Below are 22,907 nucleotides of genomic sequence, written 5' to 3' on the forward strand. Positions count from 1 at the left end.
ACTTCTCTCTTCCTTTCCGAGTTACAGCAGCAGCTCACAGCTTCAAGATCCCCACTCCCTTACTAAACTCCCTGAGGATGGTTCCAAACTGCTAGTCTCTTCCTCTCCCAAAAACCTGCTCTAGATGAAGAAAACTGACATTACGTCATGCCAGGGCCACCGAGTATAGTTGTGCAGGTTGTGCACTGCACAACCCTAGTGGCGCCATTCAATTACAGTCTATGTGAATGGCACCCTCTCCTAGGGTTGTGCAGTGCATAGCCATTCGTGGCGGCCCTGCTTGGAAACATCAGAATTTGGGAACAAAGCCAAAAAGAGCACTCAATGAGAAGAAATCACTCTAACTATATTGCTGTTGAGAAGTGGGTGTTTTCCAAATCTTATGAAGTAAGACGAAAAAGAAATTCAGGAGTATAACATGGTCTTAGCACACAGAGTGTTTGCATGGAATTAGAAACAGAAACATCGAAGAGAGAAACTGTCACTGATATTTTTTTCCAGCAGTGGAGAGAGAAAAGGACCCATGTTCTTGTCAATACAAAGGTGTGATACACTTACATGGTCTCTCTCCTAAGACCCTTCAATTCTGTTAGCTTCTGATGTTAGGTTATTGAATAAGCCCCTGTTTAATTTGGCTTCAGGAATCCTGCTATCAGGAAAGGTATGACCTGGCTGATAGACACAAGTGTTATGTGTCTATACAGATATCTCTTCCATCATCAAGCCACTCATCTGCCTTGTGGTTAATCAAGCAGTCTCTGTAAGGTTGGGGAGTGTGAAACCAACATCCCTAGGCAAGCTGATAAAAATTAGGCTTTGAACCCACCAACCAAGTTGCAGATTTAGGACCCATGTCAACTCCACCACGGCACAGACACCTTCTAAGTCCCAGCCAGAGCAGCCAGCAAGAAGTCCCCCTCTGACTAGCACATCTAAACCACAAGCAGTAACGCAGGACTCCTATAGGGAGCCATTAAGGGCTGGAAAGATAGGCTGTGAAGACAAGTGAGCTAGTAACAGAGTACAAGTATGCCAGGCGTAGGGTTTGTTCCTTCTTCTTGTCCCCACTCCAGTTCAGTTCAGCCTCCCCCTTTCATAGTTGCTCTACCTGGCATATTTCATTCCAGTTCTTCTACCTCCCCCAGAGAGTTCCTGGATAACACCCCCCTCCCAACTGATCATTCCTTTTCTGAATGCCATTTGCACGTATTGGTACTATATCCTTATCGCTCCTTACTGTTGTAAATAATACCAGTAGCAGTGGTGTTGATGATGGCGATGATGATATCAAGAAGAAGAAAAAGAAGAATGGCAGCAACTATCCTCTATTGAGTGCTTCACCAGGTGCCTGGCACTCTGTTCATGTATTCCTCACAGCAATCCTATGAGGTAAGTGTCATGCCCCACTCCACCCTCCACCCCCCCACCCCCCGTTTACATATGAGGAAACTGAGCTAAGGAAAGGTTAAGTAACTTGCCTAAGGTCACACAACTAAGTAAGTAAAAGAGTCAGGCCTTGAACCCAGAACTGTCTGATTCCCAAGATCGTGTTTGTAGCCAATACTATCTTTTGTCTCCCCCATTTGTCTTTTGAGAAGTTCCCTCTGCCTCCACTTCCCACAGTGCCTAACACTGCGGCAGACACAGAAACGCTCCCCAGGAAATGTGTGCCAGTGTGAGTCTGCTCCCTGGCTAGAGCCCAGCCCAAGAAACAAGCTGGAAGAGGAGGGAAGAGGGACAGTCAGTACAGAGAGGCGTGACCTTTTGGGGAGCCATGGGAGTCCTCCTTCTCTCACCCATTTAGGACAGGATTACGTTGCTACCTTGACCTCAATCCCAGAAAAAGATTTAACCAGGATAGATAATCTGGTTGCCTTAAAACTCTTCCAGACACCTCTGAAGGAACAGCGCCTGTGCCAACCCATGGGAGGGAGGGATGGTATCCAGTTCCCTGCAGGAAGGGAACCAACTGTGTCAGGGTCACAGCCACAGGAGCCAGCAAATGTTTGCAGAGCTCTGTCATCGAGAAGCTATGGTCATGGATTTTTTGGGGGTGGGGGGGAGACTGGAGTATTTTTATAGAAGGGAGCTTTATACATATATACATACATACATACATACACAATTTATATATATATTTATATATATACACAATACACATTTATATTTATACATACACACACACACACACACACCTCTTTAAGCCTCAGTTTTCTCATCTTTAAAAATAGGAATAAGAATACCTACCACTTGAAGTGCTGCTAAGGTATAAAATGAGAATGTAATAAAAGTACCTATTACCTAGGGCCTGCATCAATTTGTCCTTGCTGGGGTTCTGGGCACACACAGAGATGCAGGACATAGTTCCTGTCTGCAAGAAGTTCAGCCTGTCTGACAAGGGTCTGATCTAGCATACTGCCAGCACTCTGTCAACCAAGTATAAAGCTGGTTGGTAGATTACCCCAACTCTCAGCAGGCCATTTTGTCGGATGAAAATTCTGGCAGGAAAGGAGAAAACTGCTGGCAAAGAATAAAGCTTGCGGTTTATGTCTTTGCCTCCAATCTCCCATCCACACCTCCACATTAGGAAATTCAGGAAGGGGACTCTGCCAACCACTGTTTTGGAAGTGACACGTGTAAACTCTGTTCTTTGCCTTCACAACACTCATCACCATTTCTCATTTGACAGTAGCTGTGTTTTTGTTAAATGTCAATCTTCCCTGCTAGACTGTAAGCTCCTGGAGGGCAGTGGCTGTGCACTTGTCCTTATTATGGATTCAGAAACTGACCTAATGCCTGGAACATTCAAGATGCTCAGACATTTGTCGAACGAATAAATGAAGCAAACACATATCTCTGGTAGGTGGATAGACCTGATTACCTACTCAAAAAGTGACTTTAAAATATTCAAGCATTGTTTAGGCCTCGAATGCCTCTCAAGATTTCCACGGAACTAGTAATGCTGGTTTGTTTCTGGGGAGAAAAAAATAGCAGATTAGGAGTCAGGGGTTGGAGGGAATTATACATGCCCTTCTATTCCTTTCAAATTGTTTTGAGCTTTTCGATTACAATCCATCTAACATAAAACCTGAAGGGAAAGCACACTGATGGTGAGAGAGAGACTTGTAGGGGACTTTTATTTACTACGTGTCATATTCCTGTAATGTTTCTGGGTTTGATCATAGGCGTGGCATTGCCTTTATGTTAGAAAAATACAATTAAAATGGAAATTTCGCAACGAATAAAAATATTGGGCCCAACTCTGGTAACTTTCCACAGTATGAGAAGGGAGTCAGCTACAAGTTGGGGCAGGTTCAAAAACCCGAAAGCTCTGTCCAAAGTGTACTGGGGAAAGTGAAATTGCGTGCCCCCCCACCCCCCATAAATAAGCTCCTTCTTCAAGCGACTGAAAAGATTTATTTTAATCCCCAAGACTGCCTCAAGCCACTGTTACGGTCCAGACACCAAGCCAGCTGGATAATTGGATATTTTTTTTTGAAGGAAAAGTACCACTCTTTTGTATGTGACAGTAATGACAGGGCAGTCACAGTGAGACTCTGTAGCTCCTCAAGATTTACTGGTCTCATTTTCTAGGCAGGAAAAACTAAGGTACAGAAAAGTTGATCATATTTTCCTCACCTGTCTCAAACAGCCCGGAAGCCAATTGTTTGGCTTTGCTGTTAAAACTCAGTGGTTCTAATGATACAAATGAACTTATTTACAAAACAAAAATAGAGGCACAGACATAGAAAATAAACTTATGGTTATCAAAGGGGAATGGGCGAGGGAGGAATAAATTAGGAGTTTGAGACTAAACTATACACACTACTATATATAGATAACCAACAAGGACCTACCATATAGCACAACGAACTATGTTAAATATCTTGTAACAGCCTATAATGGAAAAGAATCTGAAAAATACATACATATGTATAACTGAATCACTCTGCTGTACACCTGAAACACTGGAAATCCACTATACTTCAACAACAACAAAACTCTCAATGGTTCTAAATACTGAATGCACATTAGAATCACCTAGCCAGTTAATTTAAAATAAAATCCCAATTCCTGGGGCCCACTCCTCAAAATCCTGACTCAACTGGTTGAGCCTGGGGTCTGGGCAGCAGTATTTTAGAGCATTCTGGGCGATTTCAAAGTACAACCAGGTTTGCAAACCCCAGTTCTACTCACTGCTGAATACCCCAGTATCCTTTGAGAAAGAGCCCTCAGTCGCTATTTTTAAAACTCTGCTTTAGGCAGTATATTCCCCTCAAAAAAAAAAAAAAAAAGGCAGGCCAAAGAAGTCTGTAACCAAGACAACAAGCTGGGAGCACAAAGAGATAGGTCTTCTGTGATTTGCAATCAAAGGAAGCAGAAGAGGAAAAGTAGACACTGAAGAATGGACAGGAAACTAGAGAACAAAAGACACGGTGTCTGAGCGAGCACCCAAACGCCAGCACATCAAGCGCCTGCTTCATCTTCTGGGCTGGGTACCTTGACACACATGCCCTCAAGATGGGAAGCAGCCCTGGATTAGCAAATGAATCCCTCAAGGACACGCTTCCTTATTAATTGAACTTCTGACCCAAAAAATGGGAATGTCTGCTTTGGCAAACCAATTTCTTTTCCTCCAAGCCCTCTCTCACTTCCCTGCCTGCAGCTGACCCTGTATCGCAAAGCAGTGTGACAATGAGACACGGAATCCGCCTGGGCTTGGAGTTTGAAAAAGCGCTCTTCCTCCGTATGTACTCTGACCCTGGAGCTTGTGTTTTGTTCCCAGCTAGGGGAGCCCTGAGATGGATGAAAGGGCTGGGGATGCTACAAATTGAAAGCCACAGAGTTGGCCTTTTGTTCCCTTTTTGCAGTCAGGACCTAGTCTGGAAAGCAGACATCAAAAGGAAAATTCAGCCTGCGATGAGCTGAAATTGGACAAAATGTGATGAGGCATAAATGAAGGGAAAAAAAAAAGGAAACGATAAAAAAAAAAAAAAAGGAAAAGCAGGCTTTCTTTACCAGAAGAGGCTCTTTTCTGAAAACTGCCTCAAATTACACTTTTCACATGTGGTTCACTGCAGGAAGCTTTGCTTTGTTACCTAGAACCAAAACGCTTTCTGTCACGTTATAAGGAGAAACTGAGGCAGATTCAAACAGCCCAGAATTTGGTGGTGCGTGGCTTCAAGAATAGCCCTTCTAGGCTCACTCTGTTTCCCTCAATCCAGACAGACAAACAGACGAGAGTTTATTCAGTGACATTAAAGAAGAAGCATGGAAGTAAAACGTTGATGGAGCAAAATATTGGCGGTTTGAAGGACTACAAAACCGTACGTTACCTTTTCTTAAAGGGGTGTAGGGAATGGTGCTTTCCCTTCTCTCTCATTATGCCTCAGTCTCTGAGCACTTTGCGTGGCCTGGTGGAAGGAGGCTTAGCTCTTGCAAGCCTTTGAGGTTGGCTTTGGGGCTTATGAGCTCTTTCATCAGCCACCTGTTGGCCGTCTTCCTCAGCACAGGGAGAAACACCCAGCCTGATGTGAGACTCCTGGAGTGTGTCCTACAGGAAGGCAGGTGAAGACTGAGCTATGCTGTCCTCTCCAGCCAAGCACACACCTTCCACAAGAATCCAACCTTGGGTCACAGGCTTACACCTGGAAGTGCCCTGCTTTCCCTTCCTCACCAGGGACCAGCAGATACACCTTTCTCCTAAATGCCTTTGAAGTTTACTTAGGTAAAGTAAAGTTTACTTAGTGTGACCCATTTGGCTGTTTCCTTTAATTCAGTCCCATGGCAGATTCTATTCTGAGCAGAAGAAACACACCAGAATCATAACCAGAAGTATAATAATAACATTGAGCAACAGGTATTTAAGGTCCCTGCGTACTTTTTAATAGCTGACGCAGGGCCCTAAACCAAATGGCCAGAAGGCTCCTCCCAACTCTATAGGAGCTCACTTATCAAACCACATGCTTACCAATTAAACACTCGATGGTATAAAAATTTTTAAATGGTATTATCATCACACCAGAGGAGTGATTTCAGCACATCGCATAATCAAGAAATACCCACGGAGCATTCAGTCATGTTCTACACTCTGTGCAGATGTGGAATCCTAGCATAATGAAGAGCCATCTGTTAAGTCTCAATTCCGTAAGCAGTGCCTTGGGTAAGCTGGATTCCCTGTGCTCTCCCCCAGGCCTCGCATTAATGAACCAAATCTAAATTAGAGAATGTACTTTTGCATTACTTCACTTCCTGTTTCCCTCAATCTATCACCAATATTGACCCTGGTCAAGGGATTTGAGACTGCCTCCAATATCCACAGAAGGATAAGTTGTTTCCAATGCATGCAGACTTTATTTATAGAACGTATACCTCTGGAAGAAGATACAATGGCCTGGGAGTCAAAAGCCTTAGACTCTATTTGCAGAACAGCTGCTAACTAAAGTATGGACTCGGGAAAAAGACTTGCGCTTTCTAAATCTCAGAGCCCACATCAGGACGGGGCCAGATCTAGGCTTCTCAGAACCATGTAGCAGCCTACGGGGATGTCTCATCAGGTGAGAGAGGTGAGGCAAGTGATTTATGATGAATAAGAGTTAGAGTACTAGGACTTCCCTGGTGGCACAGTGGTTAAGAATCCGCCTGCCAATGCAGGGGACATAGGTTCGATCCCTGCACTCAGAAGATCCCACGTGCCGCAGAGCAACTAAGCCCGTGCACCACAACTATTCAGCCTGTGCTTTAGAGTCCGTGAGCCACAACTATTGAGCCCATGTGCTGCAGCTACTGAAGCCCGCGTGCCTAGAGCCTGCGCCCCACAACAAGAGAAGCCACGGCAATGAGGAGCCCGCGCACCACAACAAAGAGTAGCCCTGCTCGCCGCAACTAGAGAAAGCCCATGTGTAGCAACGAAGACCCAACACAGGCAATAAATAAATGAATGTATAAAAATAAAAAGAGAGGACTAGAGAAATTACTTATTTAAAAAAAAGTTAGAGGACTGAAGTTTGCAAATTATTTACACAGCTATTCATTTGTATTTTATCCCTCTGATAGCTCACTCTTTCTCACTTGCAAAACACTTTTTGCCACATGTTATGAGGAGAAATTGAAGCAGATGTAGATGCTTTCATATGCTTTCTTGAGTCAGAGAGCAGAGGTGAGTTACAGATACAGTGGTTGTGAGTTCTATATAACCCAAATATTATCTTCTTATTGATGCAGCCCTCAGCTTAGTCTGTTGAGCACATGAAGACCATCATGTATACAGCAGCTATGAAAAGGTTGAGAACCCCTAGGCTAAATCATTCATTCACTTGCCCTATGAGGAAGAACCAACCTCCTGCCAGACACCATGCAAAGTGCTGGGGAAACAACAGCGAGTTAACCCAGACATGGTCTTGGCTTTTGTGGAGCACTCTGTCTGGCAAGAGGAAAGAGAAATGACATAAAACATGCAAATCACACCATAATAAAACCTATGATCAGAGTTTTGAGAGCCTGTAACAAAGCCACCAAATGGGCAGTAGGGAAGGAGGTCACCAGTAGGGGGGAGAGCATGGGTGAAGGCTTCAATGGCCCAGAGGTTACAAAGACACGTTCGGGAAACTCAAAGTAGCTTCTTTTGCCTAGATAATATAGAGTGCCAGGGGAGACCTGTAAGAAACGATGCTGAAGAGGCGAGCAGAAGCCAGATCACGCAATGTCTAGGAAGCCATGTGAAGTAATTTGAATTGTTCCCTCCAACAAGTTCTTAGGATTCTGCTCAGAGAGTGAAACTCAGATGTGTAATGAGGATCACAGGTCTAGAACGCTGGTGCTTTTTTTCCCATAAAAAACTGTTAGGAATCCTGGTTAGGGGCTGAGGGACTGCACTTCCATTCTGTTTCAGATTAAATAGGCTTTTGCCAGCTGGTCTGGGAACCAGACCCCCAAGAATATTGTGTCCATGGGAAAATGCAAACTGAATTCTAAATAGATTTCCTAAGAAACTTTTGGAACAAAACCCATTTAACAGTTGTTGGGGAATGCTTGGAAAGCAATGAAACCCAGGACCTTGCTTTCCTCCATGGAGCCAGTGTTTGAAAAAAAAAAAAAAAAAAAGACTGAACACTACAACCACTGTCTTAAAATAAACACCATATCCTCATTTTGATCAGCAGGGTTGTATTTAGGTACAACCATTGAGTGGCACCATGTAGTTATCTATTTATATATTTAAATTACCACAAAACCCCAAATATGTTGGAGATGACCAGCTACTTTCATTCTAAATAAAGATAGGGCAGAAATGGAGAAGAGGGTGGTCTCTTTAGAAGGAAACATGGATGCAGACCAAGTCTGTAACTTATACACAACATTGCTGTGGCCCTGCCCAATCAACTCTCAACTATTCAGGCAGTAATTCAACAAACATTTGAAGGCTAAGTGCCAGTTTTGCATGGTGGCGCCTCCGTCTCTCTTCACTTTCCTTTCAGTAGAGAATCCCTATCTATGTGCACTCAGAAAAATACTCTCTGACACTAGGCATGCCCCATGTTTCCCCACCCACTCACTTGGTCTACTAACAATGAGGGAAATAGAAGTGGTGGTAATTTCAGTGTGCACAGACATCAGCTGGAGGGGAGTGGGGTAAAATTCACCTTCCCAGGTCAATTTCTCTCCCCATTAGCTGGACTCAATAGGTCTGCAGTAGGGCCCAGGAATCAACATTTTTAAGAAACACCCAAGGTAACTCTGACGCAAATGGCTCAAGAACCAAACCTGGAGAAACTCCACTGTGGAAATTTTAGCTGGCTGAGTCCCAAACTCTGAACTGAGAATATCAGTTGTCAATCAGAAAGCTGGGTGATCTGACATGAGACCCTGACAGAGGTTAAAAGAGATGCAAGAAAGAAAAAAAACAAAACAAAAACAAAACAGCATCCTGGTCAACTTGCCCCCCCCCCCCGAACTGTATTTTAGTTTTTTAAAATCCCATATTTTTACTTTAATCCAAGCAGATGGCATTGCCTTTCCAGCAATCTCCTACTGGCACCAGAAAAACTCAACAGAGACCATTTAGAAGGAAGGAATAAAAGTGGGAGAAAAAAACGACGTTAATTTGCTTGGCCCTGCCCCAACTTTTTTCAGCCTCCTTACCTCTCCTGATGGTTGGTTTCCATTTCTGGAACTCACTGCTGCTGTGGCAGAGAAGAGAGGCCAAGGTGGGGCGGTCTTCTATTACATTAATGTTTTCCCCTATTACATGAATAATCAAGAGTTGACTGGAAAGAGGAATAAATGAAAAGGCAAATATTCTACTGAGAGGTTAAACAGGATAAAGAAGGCCCCCTGTTGGTTGAGAGCTATGAGGTGATAAATGAACAGTCAGAATCCCTACCTCTTTCCATTCTCAGTTTGCCAGGAACACAGATTTAAAGCCCATAACGTCAGCACTGAGCCTGAGAGAAATAATCAGGTATCTGTGTTTTTCCACTGTTCCCTATAACACCTAGAAGAGTCTTCAGCACTTAGTATTAACCCTAAATGTTAACCAACTGTTGTCAATCCAGCCCCCAAAGCCTGCAGTTGTGGACCTAGATCTGGTCTGGCGATTTATTTTATTGTGGTAAGAACACTTAAAATGAGATCTACCCTCTTAAATTTTTAAATGTACAATACAGTACTGTTAACTACAGGCACAAGGTCATACAGCAGCTCTCTAGAATTTGTTCACGTTATACAATTGAAACTTTATGCCCACTGATTAGCAATTTCCCAGCCCCTGGTCACCCTTTCCTCCCAGCTTCTAGTAATCTTCACTCTACTCTGACTCTATGAAGTTGACTATCTAAATACCTCATGTAAGTGGAATCATACAGCATCTGTCCTCCTGTGACTGGCTTATTCCATTTACCATAATAGCCTCAAGGTTCATCCATGTCATAGCATATGACAGGATTTCCTCCTTCTTAAGGCTGAATAATATTCCTGTGCATATATACACTTTCTTTATCCATTCATGCATCATTGGACGGCATTTGGGTTGTTCCTGCATCTTGGCTATTGTGAGTAGTGCTGCAGTGAACACTGGAGTGTTAATATCTCTTTGAGATTCTGATTTCAATTCTTTCAGCTAAATACCCAGAAGTGGAATTACTGATCATATGGTAGTTCTATTTTTGAGGAATCTCCATACTGTTTTCCATAGCAGCTGCACCATTTTGCATTCCTATCAACAGTGTACAAAGGTTCCAATTTCTCTACATGCTCACCAACACGTATCTTTTTCTTTCCTTACTGTCATCCAGAAATCGAAAGACAAGTGTTGGACTGACAATTTATATTGAAAGAAAACAGTCCTACTCACGCTGGCTCAACAAAAGGGAGGTTTATGGTAAGAAAACAGGTATCCCATGAGAATCCTAGTGTGGGATAAAGCTCGCCCTCAAGGGAACTGGAAAGTGGTTCTGGGTTCAAGGTGGTTGTGAGAAACAGCTACTCTGTCTCCCAGGGCATCTCTCTCTTACTAGCTTCTCTGTTTCCTCATGGCTTCTGTCTCCTCAAGGCACCAGCTTGGACTTGGCCTGACATGACTGCTCCCCTCCCCATCATCTTTGGGCTCTTGTTCCGGCTGCAAACTGTCTTATTTAGTCTCTCAGCTTCCCAATTCTAATTTCCTAGGAGAGGAAAATGAATGGCCCAGCTCATCTTATCAAGCCCATACTGCTCGCCAGGTGATCAACGGGCTGTTTTGGGGACAGGTGGCCACTCTCAGTCCAACCGACCAAAGCCAGGGAGGCAGGGTCTCTGGCACAGTCTATGGCTACTGCCCCCAGCACAGCTGGCGTGGAGCAGTTTGCCTTTGAAGGCGACATGGACCAGAAGGCACAGTAAAATATACATGCACAAGCCTAAGGCTTAGCATGTAATTTGAAAGTTAATGACATGTCCATTCAGGAGTTTCAAACACCCATATCTTTACCTTCATAATTAAGAAAAAAGATAGCACCTGACCCCAACACAGACCTCTTAGCCCTCCACCTCTACTAAACTAATCTATTTAAACTGGTAAAGGAATCCAAAAATGTTGTCTTAAAGGGAAAAACACCATGCTGCCAGCTCCCTGAGATAAAGAGAAAGAGAATAAAACATGAGATGATAGGCAAATCCTGATAAACGGATAACACTGGCCTTTAGCCCATCTCTCTTGACAGGCCTTCAGTCAGCTTGCTTTACACCCTATGATCATCTTATCTTCCTCGAAGTTTCTCCAAGTGGTGTGTGAGGTCAGTGTTCTATGTTAACTAGAACAAGCAAGCAGCATCAAAAACCGACAGAGGGCAATTGAGAGCTTATCATTCTTGGATTATTTCATTCCCTGGAGTGATACACGCCAGAGAGTATAGCATTTTATTTTGACAGCCACCTAATAATGGCTGTCAGACACTTCTACTACTTCCAGGCTAAACCTTCCCCTCCATAACCTTCTTTCTTCCTATCAATTCCCAGTTGCAAAAATCATAAATGCCACGCCTGCTAAAGTCAACAGGAGCTTTGCTAGTGACAAATACATGGACTGAGGAGAAAACAAAAACACTAAGAACCATGGAGAATATCAGAGAACCAACAGGTCAGAACAAGAAAATCGGGTGGCGGTCATCTTGAAAAATAAGCAAGAGATGAAGAGAAATTAAAAGGTTGTGTTGCTTTGAACATTCTCCAGGATAGATCACATTTTGGGTCATAAATCAAGCCTTGGTAAATTCAAGAAAATTGAAATCGTATCAAGCATCTTTTCCGACCACAACACTATGAGATTAGAAATCAATTACTGGAAAAAAACTGTAAAAAACACAAACACATGGAGGCTAAACAACACGCTACTAAATAACCAAGAGATCACTGAAGAAATCAAAGAGGAAATCAAAAAATACCTAGAGACAAATGACAATGAAAACACAATGATCCAAAACCTATGGGATGCAGCAAAGGCAAGTTCTAAGAGGGAAATTTAAAGCGATACAATCCTACCTCAAGAAACAAGAGAAATCCCAAATAAACAATCTAACCTTACACCTAAAGAAACTAGAGAAAGAAGAGCAAACAAAACCCAAAGTTAGTAGACAAACTGGGACATTTGTAGAGACATGGATGGACCTAGAGAGTGTCATACAGAGTGAAATGAGTCAGAAAGAGAATAACAAATATCGTATATTAACACATATATGTGAACTATAGAAAAATGGTACAAATCAACCAGTTTGCAAGGCAGAAATAGAGACACAGATGTAGAGAACAAACATATGGACACCAAGTGGGGAAAGCGGGGAGGGTTGGGGGGGAATGAATTGGGAGACTGGGATACCAAATTGTACATTCTAAATACATGCTGTTTATTGTCTGTTAACTGTATCTCAATAAAAGTTCTTAAAAAAAAAGAAAAGGTGGTGTTGCTTTGAAAACAATGTTTCTCAAATTCAGAGCAGGAGCTACTGGAGTTGAAGAAAACGATTCCAAATAGGGTTTCTAAGACCAGAGCTGTAAAGCCCTAAAGACTTGTGAAAGAATTTGATACGTAATCTTATCTCGCAATTATCCCTGAGTCACTTAGTTTATTGAAGAGCTTTCCTAGAACTCTTAACAACATTAACGGATTTGCATCTTATCACTCCAGGTAAGTAAGTTATGGTAGCTCTGGCAGAAGGAGCAGACAGAATGGCGCTCTGTTTCTGGTACCCAAAAGCTGTTAGCAACCTTTTTGTCCCATGTGCCACCTATTATCCCTTCTTCAAAATAGCCCTTCAAAATCCCTTCTGCTTCTTTCTCACCAGAGATATTATGTAGCTATTAAAAGGAATGAAACTGTGCTACATGCACTGGTATCCAACTCTACTGTTCAGTGAGAAAAATTTCTGATTATAAGGAATCATCCCAATTTTGTTTCAAAAAAAAGTACAGAAAAAGGCAAAAGAGCTGAAAGAATAAATGCAAGCTCTTAATAATGATTATCTCTGGTAGGTGGGATCTGGAGAATTTTCACTTTCTATTTTTGCCATTTTTCTTACAAAACATTTTTGTTTTTGTTTTTGTTTCTCTGCAATCAGCAAAAGGATATTTTTAACCCTCTACGTTCAGCAAGAAGTAGTACCAACATGGCTTTGGTTTTCACCTCTAATTTGTAGGTTTCAGATAGGCTGGAGGGTAAAGAGTAACACAGAAGGGTCTCTGAGGTTAGAAGAAAGCTATTCACTCTGTTTATGGGAGTCAACACTCAGTAAGTAAATTCTATGAATGGGACAGAAGGCAGGGTGCACAGAGGTCAAATGCAGTGGCTCTGGAGTCCAGGTTCAAGTCTGGGCTTACTGGGAACTTGTTTTAAGCTTCCTCCTCTGTTGACTGATAATATGTATCAAACAATTGGAACATGCCTAGCATATGATGTGCTGAACAAATGGTAGCTGTTCCTAAAGAGCTGTAATTGAAAATCAATTTCATTTAATTTTAGTTACAATATCTGCAATTTAATTTTAAATACTTTCAGCAATGACACTGTAATATGTGTGTGTATATTAGTTTTCTGCACTGCATGGCAGTTGATTAACATTCAGTGCTGTGCTGGAAACCCAATAGCACTAGCTAGCAAGAGCTGATTCTGTGCATCCCTTCACAATGCTTTTGTTACCTTAGTGAGCACAGACTGGTAATTTGAAATGGACCAGGCGAATTGGCAAATGCTATAAATCAGGGCTTTAAATGTTTATCAGTACACCACTGTTCACATTTGAAGAACCCTAATTGAGAATACACACTCCTCCATGGAGGAGGATTAATTAGCAACTGAAATATCTAATCAAAGCCCACAATCAAGAACTCAACAACAAAAAGACAACTATCCAGTTTTTTAAAAATGGGCAAAGATTGGACTTCCCTGGTGGCGCAGTGGTTAAGAATCTGCCTGCCAATGCAGGAGACACGGGTTCGGTCCCTGGTCCGGGAAGATCCCACATGCCCCGGAGCAACTAAGCGTGTGCACCACAACTACTAAGCCTGTGCTCTAGAGCCTGTGAGGCACAACTATTGAGCCCACGCGCCACAACTACTGAAGGCCGCAGGCCTAGAGCCTGTGCTCTGCAACAAGAGAAGCCACCTCAATGAGAAGCCCATACACTGCAAAAAAAGTAGCCCCCGCTCACCACAACGAGAGAAAGCCTGCATGCAGCAATGACGACCCAATGCAGCCAATAAATAAATAAATAAATATTTTTTTTTAAATGGGCAAAGGACTTGAACAGACATTTCTCCAAAGAAGATATACAAATGGCCAATGAGCACATCATTAGTTATTAGGGAAATGCAACACAAAACCACAATGAGATACCACTTTACGCCTACTAGGATGGCTATAATTTTTTAAATGGAAAATAAGTGCTGGCAAGAATGTGGAGGAATTGGAACCCTCTTGCATTACTGGTGGGAATGTAAAATGGCTCAGCTGCTGTCAAACAGTTCTGCAGTTCCTCAAAAAGATAAACACAGAATTACCATGTGATCCAGCAACTCTGCTCCTAGGTACACACCCCAAAGAATTGAAAACAGAGACTAAATAGATACTTGTAAGTCCATGTTCGTCACAGCATTATTCATAATAGCCAAAGGGAAACAACCCAAGAGCCCACAGACACATGAATAGATAAACAAAATGTGGTGTATCTATAAAATTAAATACCATTCAGCTTTTTTTGGGGGGGTGGGGGGGCTGAGCAGCATGTGGGATCTTAGTTCCATGACAAGGGATCAGGGATGGGACCCGTGCCCCCTGCAGTGGAAGCGCAGAGTCTTAACCACTGGACTGCCAGGAAAGTCCCTATCATTCAGCCTTAAAAAGGAATGACATGTTACAACATGGGTGAACCTCAAAAACACTGTGCTAAGTGAAATAAGTCACACACAAAAGGACGAATATTATGATTCCACTTATATGAGGTAGCTAGATACGCATATTCAGAGACAGAAAATAGAAGAGTGGTTCCCAGGGCCTAGGGGAGGGAGAAATAGGGAGTTACTGCTTAATGCTTAATGGGTACCGAGTTTATATTTGGGGTGATGAAAAAAGTTTTGGAAACAGTGGCGATGGTTGCAGAACACTGTGAACGTAATTAGTGCCACTCAATTGTGCACTTAAAAATAGTTAAAATGGCAAATTTCATTATATACATATATTTAACACAATTTTAAAATTTTAATAATGTAATATACCCAAAATCATTAACTGTACACTTAAAATGGGTGAACAGTATGGTACATAAATTATATCTTTTTTTTAAGTTCTTTATTGGAATATAATTGCTTTACACTCTTGTGTCAGTTTTTGCTGTACACCAAAGTGAATCAGCTGTATTTATACATATATCCCCATATCCCCTCCCTCCCGTGACTCCCTCCCACCCTCCCTATCCCAGCCCTCTAAGTCATCACTCATCATCGAGTTGATCTCCCTGTGCTATGCAGCAGTTTCCCACTAGCTATCTATTTTACATTTGGTAGTGTATATATGTCAATGCTACTCTCTCACTTTGTCCCAGCTTCCCCTTTGCCCACCCCCCTACCCTGTATCCGCAAGTCTGTTCTCTCCATCTGCATCTTTATTCTTGCCCTGTCACTGGGTTCATCAGTACCATTTTTTTTTTAGATTCCATATATGTGAGTTAGCATATGGTATTTGTTTTTCTCTTTCTGGCTTACTTTGCTCCATATGACAGACTCTAGGTCCATCCACCTCACTAAAAATAACTCAATTTCATTCCTTTTTATGGCTGAGTAATAGTCTATTGTCTATATGTGCCACATCTTCTTTATCCATTCATCTGTTGATGGGCAATAAATTATATCTTAATAAAGCTTTTTCTTTAATCCCACAAGCAAATCATGGCAGAATTTGGGGGGGGGGGGGCGGGTGATGAAAGCATTCTCTATCTTGATTATGGTGTATATTTGTCAAAACTCATAGAACTCCATCCTAAAAAGGGTGCATTTTACTGTATGTAAAATATAACTTAATTTTTTAATGGATAAAAAGCCACACTCAAATGCTTCAGCTATGAAATCTTCAAATGGTTTATTAATTACAGCAATGGATACTTGAAATGATATTTCACTGGGGAACTCCTTCATGTTCAAGACAGATGGATCAGTTAGAACTATTCAGGCACTCTCACCCTTGCATAAATTGGATATAAGGCTCAGCTGTCCCAATGACCTTCACCTCTTGAATGACACACTAGGCTCAAGAGTCCCAACAAATCTTACATTCAGACCCTTAATGAAGGATTTGGATGTGCCCTTTAATTAGAAGGTAAGCTGAATCTTATAGCTAGACTACTGTCACATCTACCTCCAGTGAACCTTTCACACAAGGTACTGGTTGGCAACAATAAGAGATGGAATGTCTCTGGGCATACATTTCAGGCTATATGACTGTTTTGTGCCTGATTATTAATAAATGTTTGCGTGGTAGAATTCTATCTGAATTGCTTTCATTGTTAATATACTGGTTGCAGGGAGGAAACCTTTATAGCCCTTACCTACCTCTAACTATTTAAAGATCAATGATACCCACCAAAATAGAATCGAATAACTGTGGACAAGTAAACTGGCTTATTAGATCAATTTGCAACAAATATTTTCGGGGCTTCTGTACGATCAGGGATGTGTCTAATCTTGACAATTTACTTCAAGTAAAATCAAAACTGAAGAAACAAAAAAATGATCAATTTTCCCATTCAGGCTGTATGGCTAGCAGGACTAAAGGGATGGAAGCTGTTCATGTTTATTACTTATTTACAAGGTAATGCTACTTTTTTAAAAAATTAAAGTACGATTGACTTACAATATTATGTTAGTTTCAATTGACAACAGTGATTCATATTTTGATACATCACAAATGATTAGCATGATAAGTCTAGTTACCATCTGTCATACAAGGTAATACTATTAAATGAATTTGTTTCACGGAAAGCTTTCCCATTTAATCCGTTGCTCATCTAGGTGTTTTATTCAAAAGGTCAAACTTTACCATATGGATCCAGGAAGAAAAGATGACATTTAGCAGTAGCATCTCTTTAAATTGAGCTGAAAGTTAGGGCCCAAATATCAGTGTTTGGGCGTGTCCTCTAGCCTCAGAGGTAATGTGGTTATGAGCCCAACTGGTAGCTAACCTTGGAGGATGGGTGAGCACAGAGGGAAAGAAGTTCAGTGAAACAAGAGAAGGCAAAGACCAGCAGGAGGAAGTGAAGGCTTCATTCCATTCTTGTTCTTTATTATTATTATTATTATTATTATTATTATTATATTACCCTGCATTCTGTTATCATGAAGTGACTATACACAACTCCTTAAAATATAGATAGATAAAGGCTGCTGGGAACTCACATTCCAACGGAACTAACAGAGTTGCAGTTACAGCTCTGAGGTCTTATATAACACTCTAGTGACCTAGGTCAATGGAGATCATGACATGGTTCCAATCCCCTGAGTATTTATAAAGGGGACATACCTCGTCATTTCATTAAAAGGTGGTTGTAGCCTACAACATAGGCAAACTGCATGAAGCAAACCCAATACATTAAAATCAAGGTTTATGCTACTCTCTCACTTCGTCTCAGCTTCCCCTTCACCCCCTGCCCCCCTAAACCTCGAGTTCTCCAGTCCATTCTCTGCATCTGCGTCCTTGTTCTTGTCACTGAGTTCATCAGTACCATTTTTAGATTCCGTATATATGAGTTAGCATAGTGAGAGAGTAGCATAGACATATATATACTACCAACTGTAAAACAGCCAGTGGGAAGTTGCTGTATAACAAAGGGAGTTCAACTAGAAGATGGATGATGCCTTAGAGGACTGGGACGGGGAGGGTGGGGGGGAGTTGAGGGAGGGAGGGAATACGGGGATATGTGTATAAATACAGATGACTGAACTTGCTGTACCTCAAAAAAATAAAATGAGAAAAACAAATAAAAATAAAAATAAAATCAAGGTTTAATAACCAAGAAATCCAAAGGCTATAATTCACATTACCAAAGGATTTTTTCTAAATGGGTATCTGTGAAAGTCCTCACTTTTGCAAGCTGCCCCTCTGCACTTGAAGCAGGATTTAACATAAAGATTTGTATCACAAGCAGTTTTTCCCTATTCTTACAAAAGGGACGGCAACAGAGATGGGTAAATTTGAAGGAGAGAACATTCGGAGCTCTTAGAGGTAAGTCCTTGTAACATTTAATTGTGATATCTGTGAATATATCTCTGAGCTGGTGGCAATGATCCAGTTCTGTATCTTGTTTGCTAGGGTTCCCCATTAGGGCAGTAGATGTGGACAACCCCTCGGTCTTACTCAGGGATTTCAATGTTACTGTTACACAACCCTCACCCTCTGAACCATGCCTGACCCCCCCATATCACTCTCAGAAAGTCTGGCCCAGGTAGTATGAAAATCAAAATCTAGACCCAGTGAACCCCTAGAACACGTCTGCATAGTTTTCTACGGAAGGTGATAGCATAAGTGACTCCTGGTGTTATTTCTGAAGATTAAGAGGTCAACTGGAAAGCTTTCCTTAAAGCCAAACCAACAGAGCATCCTAAGGTGGGGAGACCATGACCCCTCAAGTATGGAACTCAAGGTGTCCCTGACTCAGAAACAGTATCCCTGGACTTCCCTGGTGGCACAGTGGTTAAGAATCCGCCTGCCACTGCATGGGACATGGATTCAATCCCTGGTCCGGGAAGATCCCATAAGCCGCAGCTACTGGAGCTTACATGCCTAGAGCCCGTGCTCCACAACAAGAGAAGCCACTGTGATGAGAAGCCCACACACCGCAATGAAGAGTAGCCCTCGCTCACTGCAACTAGAGAAAGCCCATGATCAGCAACAAAGACCCAATGCAGCCAATAAATAAATTAATTAATTAATTTTAAAAAAATCCCCTATCCACCCACCCACTCAACTTCCTGGGAAAGTGAAGGAAGTACTTTCTGTACTTACTCTTGAAAAGGCCAGGAGAAGGCACTGTCATCAAGATCTTTCCCCCTGGCCTTCAGACAGGGCAGAAATCTCTCAGACAGGTGGCAATTACCTTAGGTTTCCTTAGAGAAGGCAGCTCTAGAGCTTTCCCCAGCTCAGTCATCTGGTACCTAGGAACCTTCTTTCCATGAAGAAAATCTTTCTTGTTAAATCCACCACACCCAATGCCTCTTATTCTGAGGGTATGTAGCTTCAGAAAGGCAAAAGCCATGAAGGATGAGGAAAAAGGATGCTGGATCAACAGGCTTAACCTTGAGGTTATTACAAACTGAAATGTATGCCTTAATAACAATGGTTACCTTTTACTGAGTTCTTACTAGGTCCCAGGAACTGTATTGTACAGACACTCTCTAATCCTTATAACAACCATACAAGGTAACCATTATTACTCCCATTTTACAGGCAGGTAAAATGAAGTTCAAAAAAGTTAAACTCACCCAAGCTCAAACAGCTAACAACTGGCAGAACCCAAATTCTAACCCACTAGTGTCAGATTCTAGCACTGAGCAGAATTAGTGGCAGATAGCATATGCTCAGTAAATACGTGTTACAAGAATCCCTGCTCTTCACTCTTAAGCTATACCACCTCCATGATCAGGATAGAAACCATTAAAAGATCATTGGTACTTCCCTGGTGGTCCAGTGGTTAGGACTCCATGCTTCCACTGCCAAGGGCAAGGGTTCAATCCCTGGTTGGGGAAACTAAGATCCCACAGGACATAAATAAATTAAAAAAAATTTTAAGTCACTGATTTTCACAAAAATCTTACATTGTGCAGCTCAAGGTAGCTTTTTTTTTTTTTTTCTTTAAAAATTTTCCCCTTCCGGGACTTCCGTGGTGGTCTGGTGGTTAAGATTCCATACTCCCAGTGCAGGGGGCCTGGGTTCGATCCCTGGTTGGGAAACTAGATTTCACATGCCACAACTAAAGATCCCACGTGCCGCAACTAAAGATCTCACATGCCACAACAAAGACCCTGCACGCAGCAACGAAGATCCTGCTTGCCACAGCTAAGACCCGCACAGCCAAATAAATAAATATTTGGGGAAAAAAATTCCCCTTCCTCTCATTGGCAGCTCAAGGCAAGAACTTTTCTTTCCTTTAATTGGGCAACTAAGAGGAAGCTGCTTTACTCTGCCGAGGGGAGTGCAACTCACAGTTATTCTAGCTGTATCTCAAGAGCAGGAGGTGACCTGAGACGCACCCAGGGCACCTTTACTCTCAGCAACTTGCACCTGTTTGTGTGAGTGATGTGGACAGGGCACTCTGGTCTTAATAGCAAGGCCTGGTGACACATGGAGATTTAACTGTGAGACATCTCCAAGGCCAGCTTAGGTCAATGGTTTCTGCAGGCTTCTGGGTTTGACTTTGCTAAAACACCTTTTCCCCAAAGGGAGGGTATTTCTGAGTTAGGCTGTCTGCCTGGGCCAAACAGGGTCTGGAGGTTGGGAGGCCAGGTAGGGCAGAGAACAGCAGCAGCCTGCCTTAGTTGGGCACGACGGGGAGTGTGAGGAGGCAGAGTCCTTTTGATAGTGTTTTTCCTTTTCCTAAAAATGAGTCGAGAGGCAGATCTTTAGAACAATGACAGCCAATTATTAAGCCCGTGCTAAAGTCAGGACAGGGTTATAAAAATATAAGCAATGTAATCAGGGACATGGTGGGGGTAGTAGGAGCAGACAGAAGGAAGAAATAGAAATTTTCAACCTAGGGACTTCCCTGGTGGCGCAGTGGTTAAGAATCCACCTGCCAATGCAGGGGACACGGGTTCGAGCCCTGCTCCAGGAAGATCCCACATGCCGCGGAGCAACTAAGCCCATGTGCCAAAACTATTGAGCCTGTGCTCTAGAGCCCATGAGCCACAACTATTGAGCCCATGTGCTGCAACTACTGAAGCCTGCGTGCCTAGAGCCTGTGCTCCGCAACAAGAGAAGCCATGGCAATAAGAAGCCCGCACACTGCAAGGAAGAGTAGCCCCGGCTCGCTGCGAAAGCCCACGCACAGCAACGAAGACCCAATGCAGCCAATAAATAAAAAATAAGTAAACAAATAAATATATAAATTTAAGAGAAACCAGTAATGCCTAGTTTAAAAAAAAAGAAAGAAAAAGAAATGTTCAACCTAACTGAAAAGTGGGGGGAGGGGGGAGCAATGAGATTAAAAATATTCTAACAAATAAAAGGGAAGTTTTCCACTGGTTTTTAAAGGAAGTGGGCCAGTGGGAACAGAATGAGTGGGTTCCCGGGCTGTTTCTGAAGGATCAGGGAGCCATCCAAGACACACCTTTCAAGGCACGAGGACCACAAAGGGCACTAAGTAGCGGTGACCAGCCAGCCTGCCTCCCCTCACACAGACAGCCTTTCTCTCCCACCTCCCAACTCCGAGCCTTCCTCACTCGATGCTGGCGTGGATCTGAGCCACAGGAAGGCACACAATAACTGGAAGCTATTGTAAAAATAAATCATTTGTGTTTTCTGATGGGACTGGGTTTTGATGGCATTGGTGAATCACTACTGCCCGGCCCTACCCAATAAAGGAGGAGCCAGTAACTCACATCCTCTCCCAGTAGCTTGCCTGCCCCTGTGGAGATGACCTTGCAACACCACTCTCTCCCGTCTCTCCTCTTCTCATGAACTGCTAATGGCTTCCTATTACCGGCCGTATCAAGTCCACATGTCTCCTCTGGATATTCCACAGGATAGTACCAATCTGGCACTATCTCCCTCCTCTCCCAGCACAGATGTCCCACTGGAGGCAGTTTCCATTTTGAACCAAACTCACAGCTGCTTCTCTCTCCACAGTTCTACCAGGATCTAGGCTGCCCCGCCAAAATTCCAGGCAGCCACACCGTCAAGGTTACTGTAGATTACTACAAATACTGAGCTTCTCTTAGCCATAAAAAAAAAGGGACTGTACCTTTAACTACTCTGTCTGATCCTACACTGTCCAATATCATAGCCACTACTACCCGTGGCTATTTCAATTTAAAGTATTTAAAATTAAATAAAATGGAAAAAATCAGTTCCTCAGTTGCAGTAACCACATGCCAAGTGCCCAGTAGCCACACGTGGCTAGTGGCTACTGTACTGGAGAGTACAAATATAAAACATTTCCATCATCATAGACACTTTTGTTGGATAGTGCAGTACTACACTGTACACGCAAGAGAGGAGTAGCCTAACGTGTGCTAAAATTGTTGTTTACCATCACTTGGAAAACTTAAGGATCCAGATTTAACAAAAAGGAATGCATAGGACTTAGGGATATAGCCCATCTTAAGTAAGCAGGAAAACATTCTTATCACTGATCCCAACCTGTAAACATCATAGGTAATTACAACATGTAGCAGACCTCAGGAGTCCTTCAACAAAGCACTCACAGACTAGTCAGGCCTCTGTATACGAAGCTCTTTGCTAGGTTCTGGGAGCCAGTACAGAGAACCTGACCCAGTCCCTGCCCTGGGAAGAAAGTCCACATAGAGAAAACTACAGAAGGAAACAGAAAGGGATAAAGGCTGTAAGAGAGGGACTATGGGGCAGAGAGATCAAATGAATGGGAGGAACAACGGAGGACTGCATGGACAGCGAGATGATTTCAGATCTGGGTCAGGCCCTAAATGATGAGTAGAATTTTGAAAAGGAGCTCAGGGGATGAAAGGAGAAAATTGCATAAGCGAAAGGGGGAGCGAGTTAGGGCCCAGGGTACATTTATGGCCGAGGGAGCCAAGGAAGAAATATGACAGCTAATCAACAATTCTTTGAAATTTTCCCCAAGCACCCTAATAATCAAAGACTACATTACCTGAGATGCCATTTTCACAAAGATTTTGCTTTAGTGAGAATATCTGTTGGC

At 42.6% G+C, this 22,907-nt stretch overlaps 1 protein-coding gene across 15 annotated transcripts in view; it reads right to left on the reverse strand.

Moving 5' to 3' along the window:
• TMEM164 (transmembrane protein 164) overlaps window positions 1–22,907 on the reverse strand; it is a 165,784-nt gene that overhangs the window by 110,086 nt on the left and 32,791 nt on the right. Inside the window, exon 1 of one of the 15 annotated variants that reach the window (XM_057718204.1) lies at window positions 9,142–9,209. The exons of the other annotated variants lie outside the window; for them this stretch is intronic. The gene's annotated coding sequence lies outside the window, so the exon portion shown is untranslated. Of the gene's footprint in view, window positions 1–9,141; window positions 9,210–22,907 lie in introns of those variants that run through there. 15 annotated transcript variants of the gene reach the window in all.

This window comes from Hippopotamus amphibius, chromosome X (genome assembly GCF_030028045.1).
Source record: "Hippopotamus amphibius kiboko isolate mHipAmp2 chromosome X, mHipAmp2.hap2, whole genome shotgun sequence".
Taxonomy (NCBI): domain Eukaryota; kingdom Metazoa; phylum Chordata; class Mammalia; order Artiodactyla; family Hippopotamidae; genus Hippopotamus; species Hippopotamus amphibius.